Below are 12,340 nucleotides of genomic sequence, written 5' to 3' on the forward strand. Positions count from 1 at the left end.
GAGCAATTAATTATTTTCAGTGTGAGGAAGAGAAATGAAAAGAATTACCTCCTAATAAAGAAAAAGGAAGCTTTCATGAAGCTTTGTAATATATTTCGCAATATCTTCGTTCAGTGCATTGAATCAAGGAAACAGATTTCATTCGAAAATTCTCTTTAATTCAAGATTTTTGTTGTTGTGAATATAATATGCTGCATTGAAAATATTTTCTGTAAGATAAAATATTAAGTCTCGTTTTACGTTTCTTCAGTGATGAATGGTTGCAAAATGAGGAGTTATTTCGTAAATTCGACAAATAGAACACGTAGTGTGGGCAACTTTCGTCACTTAAGGAACTTAATGAGAATTGCAATTCCACTTTGCCTTCGTACTTAAGGGCATGTTTCACGCTGTAAGAGGATAATTATTTCTTTTGGAGTCCTAACCATTCGCGCTTGCTATAATCCGCATGTTTAGCATCGTCTAACGATTACCCAGTACCGGTTGCGAGTTGTCCATCTAATGGCTTCCAGGTGCAACAAAAATGTGATTTTCACCGTATTTCATGTAATTATTGATCAAATTAAAATTTAAAATTGTGTCATAATCTACTCATTAAGAGGTACAATCTCATGTTAAGAGTTTAACACATTAAGGATTACATGTAGAAACAGTGTACATGCATAACTCACGACGTGCGAATTGCCCAGGCTACATTCATGATGTGTCTGAGCGTGACAGCACTTAGTGACTTCCAACAAACGTTACACATAATTTCAAACCTTTACGAAACTTTTTCCCACTGATACCCCGACAAGACGTTTTCGGTGTTTGTGCAGCAAAAATTAAGCATCAGGCATGGAGTTTTAATTTATTACTTCTTTTCTACTACCCCTGCTCGCAACACATTTTGCAGACCGTATGCCCGACACATACTTAAACACTGAGGCGCGTCAAAAACCAGCTTTCGCTGCAAACGGAGCCCAATTACACAGAGTAGGTATTCATCTACAGTTTCATAATGAGAGTATTTCACGACGTCCAACAAACTTTAACCATACTTTCACACCTTTTTCTCGCCCACATTCTTCATGTCAAATATTAAACCCACTGACAGTTAGTGATTTATTGATAAACTTCTAGCTACTTCACAACGTAATTTCATCTGCAAAGCATAGCTCTGTAGAACTTTTATATGTATGTTATAATTACCAATTCTGAGACACGATTGTAAGTTTGATACTTTGTTACTGACTTTTTTCTGGGCTAGTATCTCTGTTTTTTATTGTGTTAGTTACACCTAGGCTTTCCAATATTTGCCTTTCGCCTCCTTCCTTTGAGGACCACTCCTGGTTTGCCACTTACCGGATGATGGGACTGGAGGCCCTTCAGTTTAATCCCTTTCACTCCAAAGCAACCAAACAAACAACCTTAAAGCGTCAGATGTTTATTGGTACTCTAGAATTCTTCCCACTCCAATCTCCATGTGATTCCTGTTACATTATTGTAGTGCTAGATTGTGTGACAGCGGTAACTGTTAATGATTGTGTTAGTCAAACTAGAAAATGTTCATTCAAGAACAGAGAGAAAACTATCCTCAGTTATCTTTGTTTGTTAACGCAGTTTTATGTTTTCTTCATTATCAGAGTTAATCTACAAAGCGAGTTCATGGCGTGTCACCTCTAGAATTTTACTATCTTATACGCATTAGATAATGGAAGCTGACCAAATTCTCTCGAGGTATTTACATAACAGGTCTCACTGATAAATGAGTAAGAGAGGGTACTTATCATTACAGAACACCTATAATATATTTTTTCATCGTGACCATGCTTAGAATCGGGAATCTCTAATTACTTGTATACCATCACCTGCACTGCAGTTGAGATAAGGAGAAATCAGTTGTTACAGTTTCAAAACTAGTTGGTGTATTCCTTCCGGCAAACCTGTTGATTGTTATTTCCTATAAAATATATAACAAACACACAAAGAAAAGATATGACCGTCAAGTTTTTAGAAACAATAGAATTCACAAAGTGTATTTCAAAATCCGTCCTTCGTATCATGACGTGGAAAGGAAATGAGAGATAAACTATTTGCTTGAACTGCAGCTATTATGTAAATTGTCGGCAGACATTGCACAACTTTCGGTGATATCACCATCCCGTATTCACTGCAGCGGGCGCCATTATTCCCTTGTCAGTAGTCTCATTACGTTATCTTTCAGTTTCTTAGTCAGCAAACAGAGAAAGATAAGCGAATAAATTTCAAGGAGTAACGGAAATACAAAAATACGAACAGAAATACAAAATCTAATCATTTTCTAAAATACAGTAATTAACAGGCAGTAAGGCTGGTTTACAAATCATCTATATTATTTTTAAGAAATTCATTGAAACTCATTAAAAGAGTCCTAGGGAAGTGTTAAGCACGAAAAGGACGTGGTAATTCGGGAAACCTTTACCAACAGTTTCTTAAGCATCTGTCATTAGTCCGATTCCCTACCAAGTTGGATTAAGCGGGCGATAACCTAAAGCTATCATGAAAAAAATCTAACTCCAATTTTTTCAGAGGCGACAGATATCAGGGCCAACGTTTTAAGCGAATGTCCTTCACAGTTTTTGATTTATTACGTTCTGAAGTTTGTCGACCCAGTAGGCGTAGCTCCAAAAGGTTCTCTACACCTTTCTGTGGACACACTAAGTGAATGATGTTTAATTTCGAAACTGAGAGTCATTTCTTTGATTAACCACATATTTCTCTGGATTCACAGTGTGAAATACGTTCAGTCCATAACATAAGTGAATCAGCCAATGCAACGATGTAGGAAAAGTGTCCTAAAACAAATTTTTTGTCCAAAGCTTGTAAGATGCCTACTCTTTTATACGTATCGTTCACGTCGACGTTTCTCTCTAGAATCAGCTGTGTTGATGCAACCACGGCGATTAGACTATTGTTTACGCTGCACAGCTTAGAGTAGCATCCTACTCCCTCATGGAACATGCTAAAAATGGGACCGTGTGCCTACCGGTACGTGATCTGCCAAAATCACCACATTTCCTATTGACAATCTTCACAGTCAGTTAGGTCTAATAGATACGAAAAGGATTTGAAAGAAGATACTAACTATATAGAGCTGAAAAGTTTATTGTCCCTAGAACAAGGCACGATACATGTTACTAACGTTTTCTACTCACGCATACTGACATTCACTCTTTTTTCGCTTGTTATTACTTTTCTGAGGCAACCATTGCTTATACCGATCTTTGTTAACGACTCGGTTGTAATATTGATGAGTTATCAGTTCTGTCCACGAATACTGCAATATTTAACAGATTTATTGATTTCTCACGGAAGGCTGCCAAGTCGTCCAGACACGTCTCTCATCCAGCTTTCCGTGCCACCCGCTACGTGTAAAGTACAGATATCGATAGTCGATGAGTAACTATATGTGTATCTTACAAGCTATAATGGTGCTTTTGATGCTTTCTCCTTTCAGTGACATATAGCTTCAATGTTAATCCTGGGTGTGAAAACGGGCTTTTAGTGCATTGAAACTCTGCAAAACCTTGATGTTGGGCGGAGAAAATATTAAAATAAATATATAAATCCTCAGAAAGCAAAAAAAGGCGACAGAGTGAGTAGAAAATGAAGCAGTAGGGACAAGAAAAAGAATCTTCAGCAAAGCATATCGATACGCCATGTTTTAGAGAGTATGTTTAAATATAATGTGACGTTTTAAGATTTTTCTTCAAACGCATTTTTCATAACTTACCCTTTTTCAGGTGTAAGGCACTTACTCTCAGTACCTTCTCATCAGAACTGTTCGTTACGAAGATGTGAACAGCAGTACGTCTATTTTAAATAGTATCCCCTATTTTTCGTTAGGTTATCCACTTTTTGTTCTCACGACCTGATCAAAAACATATCACAATGGACCATCCACGTAAAGATGACGTTTATTGAAAACGTAAGACAAAGCCGATTTTGACTTTCCTGTAATGGTATAATGCAACTCGTCCACTGGCCGGAATTGACATGAACAGTCGATATGCAAGGAAAATACACACCAACCATTGAATCAACTGTCATCAGCCGAAGGACTGTGAGAGTACGATGTACACCAGTGAAGAGAACTTGGAAATTCCACTCTTGTATGGAGAATTTAAGTTAGCACAACAGTAATTGCGGATAACGTTTCTTGCGCTTCCGTTTGTTTGCTGTCAATTCCATCTGCTGGACAAGCTATGCTTCCTTGTGTACTAGTATTGTGTGCTAGTAGAGAACAATCAAAAGTCCGTTTTGTGTTAGGTTTTTAATAACGCTATCTTTACATGAATGATGCAACGTGACATGTTTTTGAATAGTCATGAGGACAAGAAATGGACTATTGAACAAACAATATAGGTTTCTATTTAAAAATGCGTACAGCTGTACAAAGCTACAACATGGGGAATCACATAGGTAAATACCCCCTGGCAACTGAACAACATTTGCTTCATGGATTTTTCATTTTGCTTCTGGACAAAAAGTTATTTGGCGTGGTCACGATTAATAGGAGATTCTGTACATTTCCTTTGCTATAGGTTTACGTGTGGGTAATCATCTGTTGGGAAACTTATTTTAATTGCAATAAAAGCCCTTCAACATAATTTCGTGCAATGTTTACGCTAGCACTAGGTCTGACCTCGTCAATAAGCGATAATTGTTTAGACAGCTATCTACATCTCCAATTCAAATAATAAAGTTTGTTTCCAGAGACCCAGTGCACCAATAAAAAGTAATTTACATTACATTACACTGGTCAGCCAGAACATAACGACCACGTACCGAATAGCCGATAGTCCACCTTTGGCCCTGGTAACAGCGGCGACGCCTCGGAGGATGGGAACAATGAGGGCATCGCCGGTCGCTGGACGGAGCTCGCACCTCATCTGCACACACGAGTCACCTAATTCCCGTTAAGTCCTGGGAAGTGGGCGATGAGCTGTCACACCACGTTCAATCACATCCCAGATGTGAAACTTCCTGGCAGATTAAAACTGTGTGCCGGACCGAGACTCTAAATCGGGACCTTCGCCTTTCGCGGGCAAGTGCTCTAGCGACTGAGCTACCCAAGCACGACTCACGCTCCGTGCTCACAGCTTTACTTCCGCCGGTACCTTGTCTCCTACCTAACAAACTTCTTTTAATCAGCGCACACTCCACTGCAGAGTGAAAATTTCATGCTGGACATCCTAGATGTGTTCGATCTTTTTCAGATCTGGCGAGTTTGGGGGGCCAGCACATCAATTGGAACTCACCACTGTGTCCCTCGAACCACATCATCACACTCCTGCCTTGTGACATGGTGCATTATCTTACTGAAAAATGCCACTGCCGTCGGGAAACATGATCGGCATGAAGGAATAAGTTTCACGCAAGCTCCAAATTTAGTGCGGACGTCAATGCGAGATGCTTTTAGTAGTTTCCACAATGAAACATTGTTTCAAAATAAAATATCAAGAGATTCTGGCCGTATGTAAAGAACACCAGTGGCAAAAAACAGTCAATACCGTCACTGCTCGATAGCGATGGAAATGTTACCGATGATGGTGTCACTAATGCGGAGTTACTAAATACAGTTTTCCGTAATTGCTTCACAAAAGAAGACGAAGCAAATATTCCAGAATTCGAAAGCAGAACAGCTGTTAGCATGAGTGACATAAAAGCAGATATCTTTAGGTGTTGCGAAACAACTCAAATCATTTAAGAAAAGCAAGTCTTCCGCTCCAGATGGTATACCATTCAGGTTCCTTTCAGACTATGCAGACACAACAGCGCCTTTCTTAGCAATCATATACAACCTCTCACTTGACGAAAGGTCTGTTCCTAAAGACTGGAAAGAAGCACAGGTCACACCAATATTCAGGAAAGGGAATAGGAGTAACCCATTGAATTACAGACCCATATAACTGACCTCAATTTGCAGTAGGATTTTGGAGCATATACTGTACTCGAACATTATGAACCACCTTGAAGAAATTGACTTATTGATACATAACCAACACGGATTCAGAAAATATCGTTCTTGTGCAACACAGCTAGCTCTTTATTCTCATGAAGTAATGAGTGCTGTCGACAAGGGATCTCAGATCGATTCCATATTCCCAGATTTCCGTTCCTCACAAGCGACTATTAATTAAATTGCGTGCATATGGAGTATCGTCTCAGTTGTGTCACTGGATTCGTGATTTCCTCTCAGAGAGGTCACAGTTCGTAGTGATAGACGGTAAATCATCGAGTAGAACGGAAGTAATATCTGGCGTTCCGCAATGTAGTGTCATAGGCCCTCTGCTGTTCCTGATTTACATAAATGATCTAGGTGATAATCTGAGCAGCTCCCTTAGATTGTTTGCAGATGACGCTGTAATTTACCGTCTAGTAAAATTATCAGACGATCAATTCCAATTACAAAACGTTTTAGAGAGAATTTCTGTATGGTGCGAAAAGTGGCAATTGGCACTAAACAATGAAAAGTGCGAGGTCATCCACATGGGTACAAAAAGAAATCCGATAGATTTTGCGTATATGATAAATCGCACAAATATAAGTGCTGTCAATTCGACTAAATACGAAGGAATTACAATTAAGAGCAACTTAAATTGGAAAGACCACATTGATAATATTGTGGGGAAGGCGAAACAAAGGCTGTGCTTTTTTGGCAGAACACTTAGAAGATGCGACAAACCCACTAAAGAGACAGCCTACATTACACTTGTCCATCCTCTGCTGGAATATTGCTGGGCTGTGTGGGATTCTTACCAGGTAGGGTTGACGGAGGACATCGAAAAAGTGCAAAGAATGGCAGCTCGTTTCGTGTTATCGCGCAATAGGGGTGAGAGTGTCACTGATATGGGGTGGCAGTAACTGAAACAAAGGCGGTTTTCTTTGCGGCGAAATCTATTTACGAAATTGCTTTCACCAACTTTCTCTTCCGAATGCGAAAATATTTTGTTGACATCCACCTATGTAGGCAGAAATGATCATCATAATAAAATACGAGAAATCAGAGCTCGAACGGAAAGGTTTAGGTGTTCCTTTTTCCCACGCGCCATTCGAGAGTGGAATGGTAGAGAAATAGTATGAAAATGGTTCGATGAACCCTCTGCCAGGCACTTAACTGTGAATTGCAGCGTTACTATACAGATGTAGATGTAGTTAGTTGTACATGTCCCTGGAAGACGATGGATGCGCGCCCTCCTATCGGCGTGATGAAGTAGGTATTGGGATTCATCAGACTATCCAGTTCTTATGCGTCAACGTCCAGTGCCGATGGTTACGTTGCCGATTTCGTGGTGTAAACATTGACACATGTATGGGTTCCCGGCTGCGGAGCCTATCGTTGTGTACGGTGCACTGTGTATGCAGACACACTTGTACTCTGCCCAGCATTAAAGTCTGATTTTAGTTCCATCACAGTTCTCCGCCTCTCCTGTTTCACCAGTCTGCCCAGCCTACGACGTCCGACACCTGTAATGAGGTGTGCCTGCCCAACTTGGTTTCATCTTGGCTTCGCCACGTGTTGAAGATACTCACCACAGCAGTCTTCGAACAACCGACAAGTTGTGCAGTTTCCGAAATGCTCGTGGCTAGCCCCCGGGCCATCACAATCTGCCTTCGGTCAAGCTTCTCACTTGTTCTACATGCACCGTGCGTGTTTCTGAGTAGCAGTCATTCCTCGCCAGACAACGCTGCTATGGCCTGGACGGCTTTATATCGATAGTAGATCGGTGATCTGAATGGTCTGGTGGTGGTCATTATACAATTACAATTTCATATCTAGAAATTCATCCATTGAGCAGTAGTTGTCATTGAGAAATTCATTTAATTTGTTTTTAAATGGTGGCTGCCTATCTGTAGATTTTTCTTGCTATTTAGTAAATGGCCAAAGACTTTGTGGCAATATAAATCACCCCTTGCTGTGCCAAAGTAGAACATTGAAGATCATCCTTTCTTCAAGTTTTGTAACCATGCACTTTGCTATTATTTTTGTATAGAGATGGGTTCTTACTAACAAATATCATTAGAGAATATATGTATTGTGAAGGAACTGTGAATATCCTTAGTTCCTTAAGTAAATGTCTGCAGGGTGACCTTTGGATTTTTTGTGGTAAGTTCTATGGGACCAAACTTCTGAGGTCATCAGTCCCTGATCTTTGCTGGGCTCCAGCTGTTATTCTGATTACACACTTTTGTGCAATGAATACTTTTTCTGCTAATGCCATATGAAAGCAGTGTATGAAAATAGGCATAGTAGGCTAATTTACTGATATGTTTATCACCAAAATTTGCAATAACCCTAATAGCATAAGTAGCTGAACTCAAACGTTTCAGCAGATCAGAGGTGTGTTTCTTTCAATTCAATTTCTCATCAGCGCAAACGCCCCGAAATTTTGAATATTCTGCCGTAGCAACAGGCTTCTAGAATGAGATTTTCACTCTGCAGCGGAGTGTGCGCTGACATGAAACTTCCTGGCAGATTAAAACTGTGTGCCCGAGCGAGACTCGAACTCGGGACCTTTGCCTTTCGCGGGCAAGTGCTCTACCATCTGAGCTACCGAAGCACGACTCACGCCCGGTACTCACAGCTTTACTTCTGCCAGTACCTCGTCTCCTACCTTCCAAACTTTACAGAAGCTCTCGCAGGAGAGCTTCTGTAAAGTTTGGAAGGTAGGAGACGAGGTAGTGGCAGAAGTAAAGCTGTGCGTACCGGGCGTGAGTCGTGCTTCGGTAGCTCAGATGGTAGAGCACTTGCCCGCGAAAGGCAAAGGTCCCGAGTTCGAGTCTCGGTCGGGCACACAGTTTTAATCTAACAGGCTTCTGTTCAAAGTATATGTTAGTCAGTCGTGTTATGCCATTTACCCTACAGAGCTATACATATTGTGTTTTCTCAAAATTTAGTGAGTGTCCATTTGCAGAGAACCACTTACTAATTGTCTGAAAGACACTATTTACAATATCCTCAGCTAATTCTACGATATAGTAATTACTTTAATCATGACTTCTCAACCACAAAATTTCGAGTGGGCTGTCATAAATTTTTCTTTATCATATTAAAAAGGAAATACTTCCTAATATTCTGAAAAATTACATTTATTTCGTCATGAATGGGCTTTCGGATCGATATGCGATCTTTGGGTGACAATAGACTGTCACACGCACAGATGAAATGGCGTGCGACTTATACCGATAAGCGGAAAATTACGAAATGTTTCAATTTTATAACTATTTTCTGCCAAACACCGACGGAAAATTCATTTAATTATCTTTGTCATCTATTGCTGAAAACATATCGGAATCCTGTTTTCTGTTACAAAGCGCGTCCTCTTCGAAACAGCCAGTTAACAAACAGTGTAAATAGACTGTTCAGGTTTTTATGTTGGTACGCCAAGTAGCGCTCTGTATGAATATCACTGACTGCACTTTGTGCAGTCTGTGGCTGGTTGGACTCATTGTTGGAATATTCGCTTGTGCTGTGTTGGGCAGTTGGATGTGAACAGAGCGTAGCGATACACAGTTGGAGGTGAGCCGCCGCAGTGGTGGATGTAGGGAGAGAGATGGCAGAATTTTGAGAACGGACTGTCTGGACGTGTGTCCGTCAGAAAAGGGGAATTTGTAAGACTGGATGTCATGAACTGATATATATTATGACTTTTGCACACTATTAAGGTAAATACATTGTTTGTTCTCCATCAAAATCTTTCATTTGCTAACTATGTCTATCAGTAGTTAGTGCCTTGAGTAGTTAGAATCTTTTATTCAACTGGCAGTATTGGCACACCCTGTATTGCAGTAGTTTGAGTAACGAAGATTTTTATGAGGTAAGTGATTCATGAAAGGTATAGGTTAATGTTAGTCAGGGCCATTCTTTTGTAGGGATTATTGAAAGTCAGATTGCGTTGTGCTAAAAAAATTTAAAAATGTAAATAAATAAAATAAAATTGTGTATCAGTTGTTTAGTGTTGATCAGAATAAGTGAAGAGAGAAATGTCTGAGTACGTTCAGTTTTGCTCAGATGTTTGAAAATCAAATAACTTAGAGGTTTTCCAGCACTGTCATTTATAAATTTTTCTAAGGGGATGTTTCAATAGTGACTCAGACTAATATCCTTTCCTTCGCTGGTCACTGACTTGATATTGTTTAGGCTAACGCTATCGCGTATCGCTCTGCAGAAGCCATAATGTTACTCCCATATTAAGACTCTCAAATGGCCTCTTTGTGAATTGTTTTCCGAGAATGACTGTTTTACTCCACAGTACAATATTTCCGAATTTAGGGAAAAGCAAATGATAACTAAATCAACCGAGCGCATTTGTGTATGAAACACATCGTACTCTCTAGCAGATGTGTGACTTGCGTCACCTACTTAATTTGAGAGTGGACACTGATTTTCACCAAGATCACTAAAACATAAAAAATAATCTGCCAAGTAGATCTGTATCCTCATTTCTAGGACAAAAGAAATAGATGTCCAGATATTCTGAAACATATGTTACCTACAAAAAAAAAAAAAAAGGGCAAATAGCTCCAAAGCATCTTGGTGTATGAGATAATTTCCTCAGATAGTGGATGTATCTTACGCGGCCATAGGGATGTAGAAGATCTTTCAAAAATATTCATCCGATTGCTCAATACTGTACCTTCTACATGAATGAAGATAGAGACTTGAAGTAAATTTGGACTTATTCATAGTTTTTATGACCAAAATAACTATCGAATTTTATAAGAGTGTATCTTTTAGATACTTGAACACACAAACTTCAGATAATTTGTACAATTAGGTTAAGGATAGGAGTTTTCATTTACCTTTCGGAATTGGTAAGTGTGCTCTTCACCAGATGCACGACAAACACTCAGACGATAATCAGATTCGTACCATACTTTTCAGAGCATTCCAGAGTAACTGCATTCACTGCCGCGTCGCATTTTACCCCATTTTGTTGGAATAAGAGGCACATAGACGGAGCCTTTCGAAAGCTCCCACGAAAAGAACCATGTACTGTGAAACCAGCCAACTTTGGAGGCCAATTGTGCAATGGTGCAACGGGAGATCGGAACGCTCGTTACATCCTATGCAGCTCATTGGTAAGGTATCCTCTTACAAAGTACATCACAAAATACCAAATTATAACGAGTGTAAAGCCCGTGTTACGATGCGGAAACATAGAAACTTAGCTCTACTCCTACTGATCTGGCAGTGAACTTCGAATACTGGAAAATATGGCAGGAAAATTCGTATTCTTGCTTTGCGAAATACGAGTATTAGATGACAATATTTTTCATTTGTACTTTACTGTTGGGCCTCGCAGTTTGGTGGTAAAATGTGTCACTTTCTGTGACCCCACAACAGTTACAAAGTATTATATTCGATACATCTCAATCAAAAGCTATGATTAGCTTCTTGTGTGTGGGGTTCACAGTCATGTAAAATTTTATACCTTTTGATTGTAAAATTATTTACTTGCAGAACCCAATATTGCAATTTCGACCGTGTGACCGCTATCAAGTGAAAATAGTTGCGCTTTAGCATTTGTCAGAGCCTAAAACAAAATTCTAACACGGCATAAAACATAAGATGCTTCCATCGCGTTCTGTTCTTGATTACGATCTTCTTGTTTGTACACTCTTTGCATTGCATTGTAAACACGTCGCTTGTATTCAGCTTAGTTTTTGCACACTTTCTTAATACGCTATTGTCGGATAAATGATTTCATATTTCCTTCTGTTTGATATAAAACAGAAGCTTGTTTCGTTGCATGGTATTCTATGGACTCATATCGATTTGTTACTGCTTTCGAATTCGTATGTGAGCTTCTCGATTATATTGTTTGTATTTTACGTTATTTTTGTTCGCATCCGTTTCTCGTACTTTCTCGTAATTAATGGAGGTCTCCAAAATTTTCAGTGGTGGGAGGATAATTCTTAGTACATTGATTTCTGATAGAATGTTAGCTCAGGAGAGGAGCATATAAAGGAATTATGGCTGAAGATTAAAAGAATTGTTGACCATGCACTGGACAGAAATGCAACCAGTAGAACAGCTCATGCGGGAAAGGACCCTCTACGGAATACATTCATTGCAAAGAAAATTTTAAAGAAACGGAGGCTACCGCATAATAGGAATGTAACAAAGCTTAGAGCTATGGATAGAGAGACGCTGAATGAAACGTGTTTGGCAGTCAAGAGAGCACTGAATGAAGCCTTCAATGATTGCCGTAGAAGAATACTGTCAAATGATCTTCCACAGAACCCAAGGAAGTTCTGGTCATTAGTAAAGGCTGTTAGTTTCCAGCCACTCATGGATGAGATTGGAACTAAG

General features: G+C 39.6%; 1 protein-coding gene across 5 annotated transcripts in view; it reads left to right on the forward strand.

Annotated features, from left to right (window-relative positions):
• LOC124759419 (solute carrier organic anion transporter family member 74D-like) overlaps positions 1–12,340 on the forward strand; it is a 225,265-nt gene that overhangs the window by 15,774 nt on the left and 197,151 nt on the right. The gene's annotated exons all lie outside the window — the stretch shown is intronic.

The sequence above is a fragment of the Schistocerca piceifrons genome, chromosome 1, assembly GCF_021461385.2.
Source record: "Schistocerca piceifrons isolate TAMUIC-IGC-003096 chromosome 1, iqSchPice1.1, whole genome shotgun sequence".
NCBI classification, from domain to species: Eukaryota; Metazoa; Arthropoda; class Insecta; order Orthoptera; family Acrididae; genus Schistocerca; species Schistocerca piceifrons.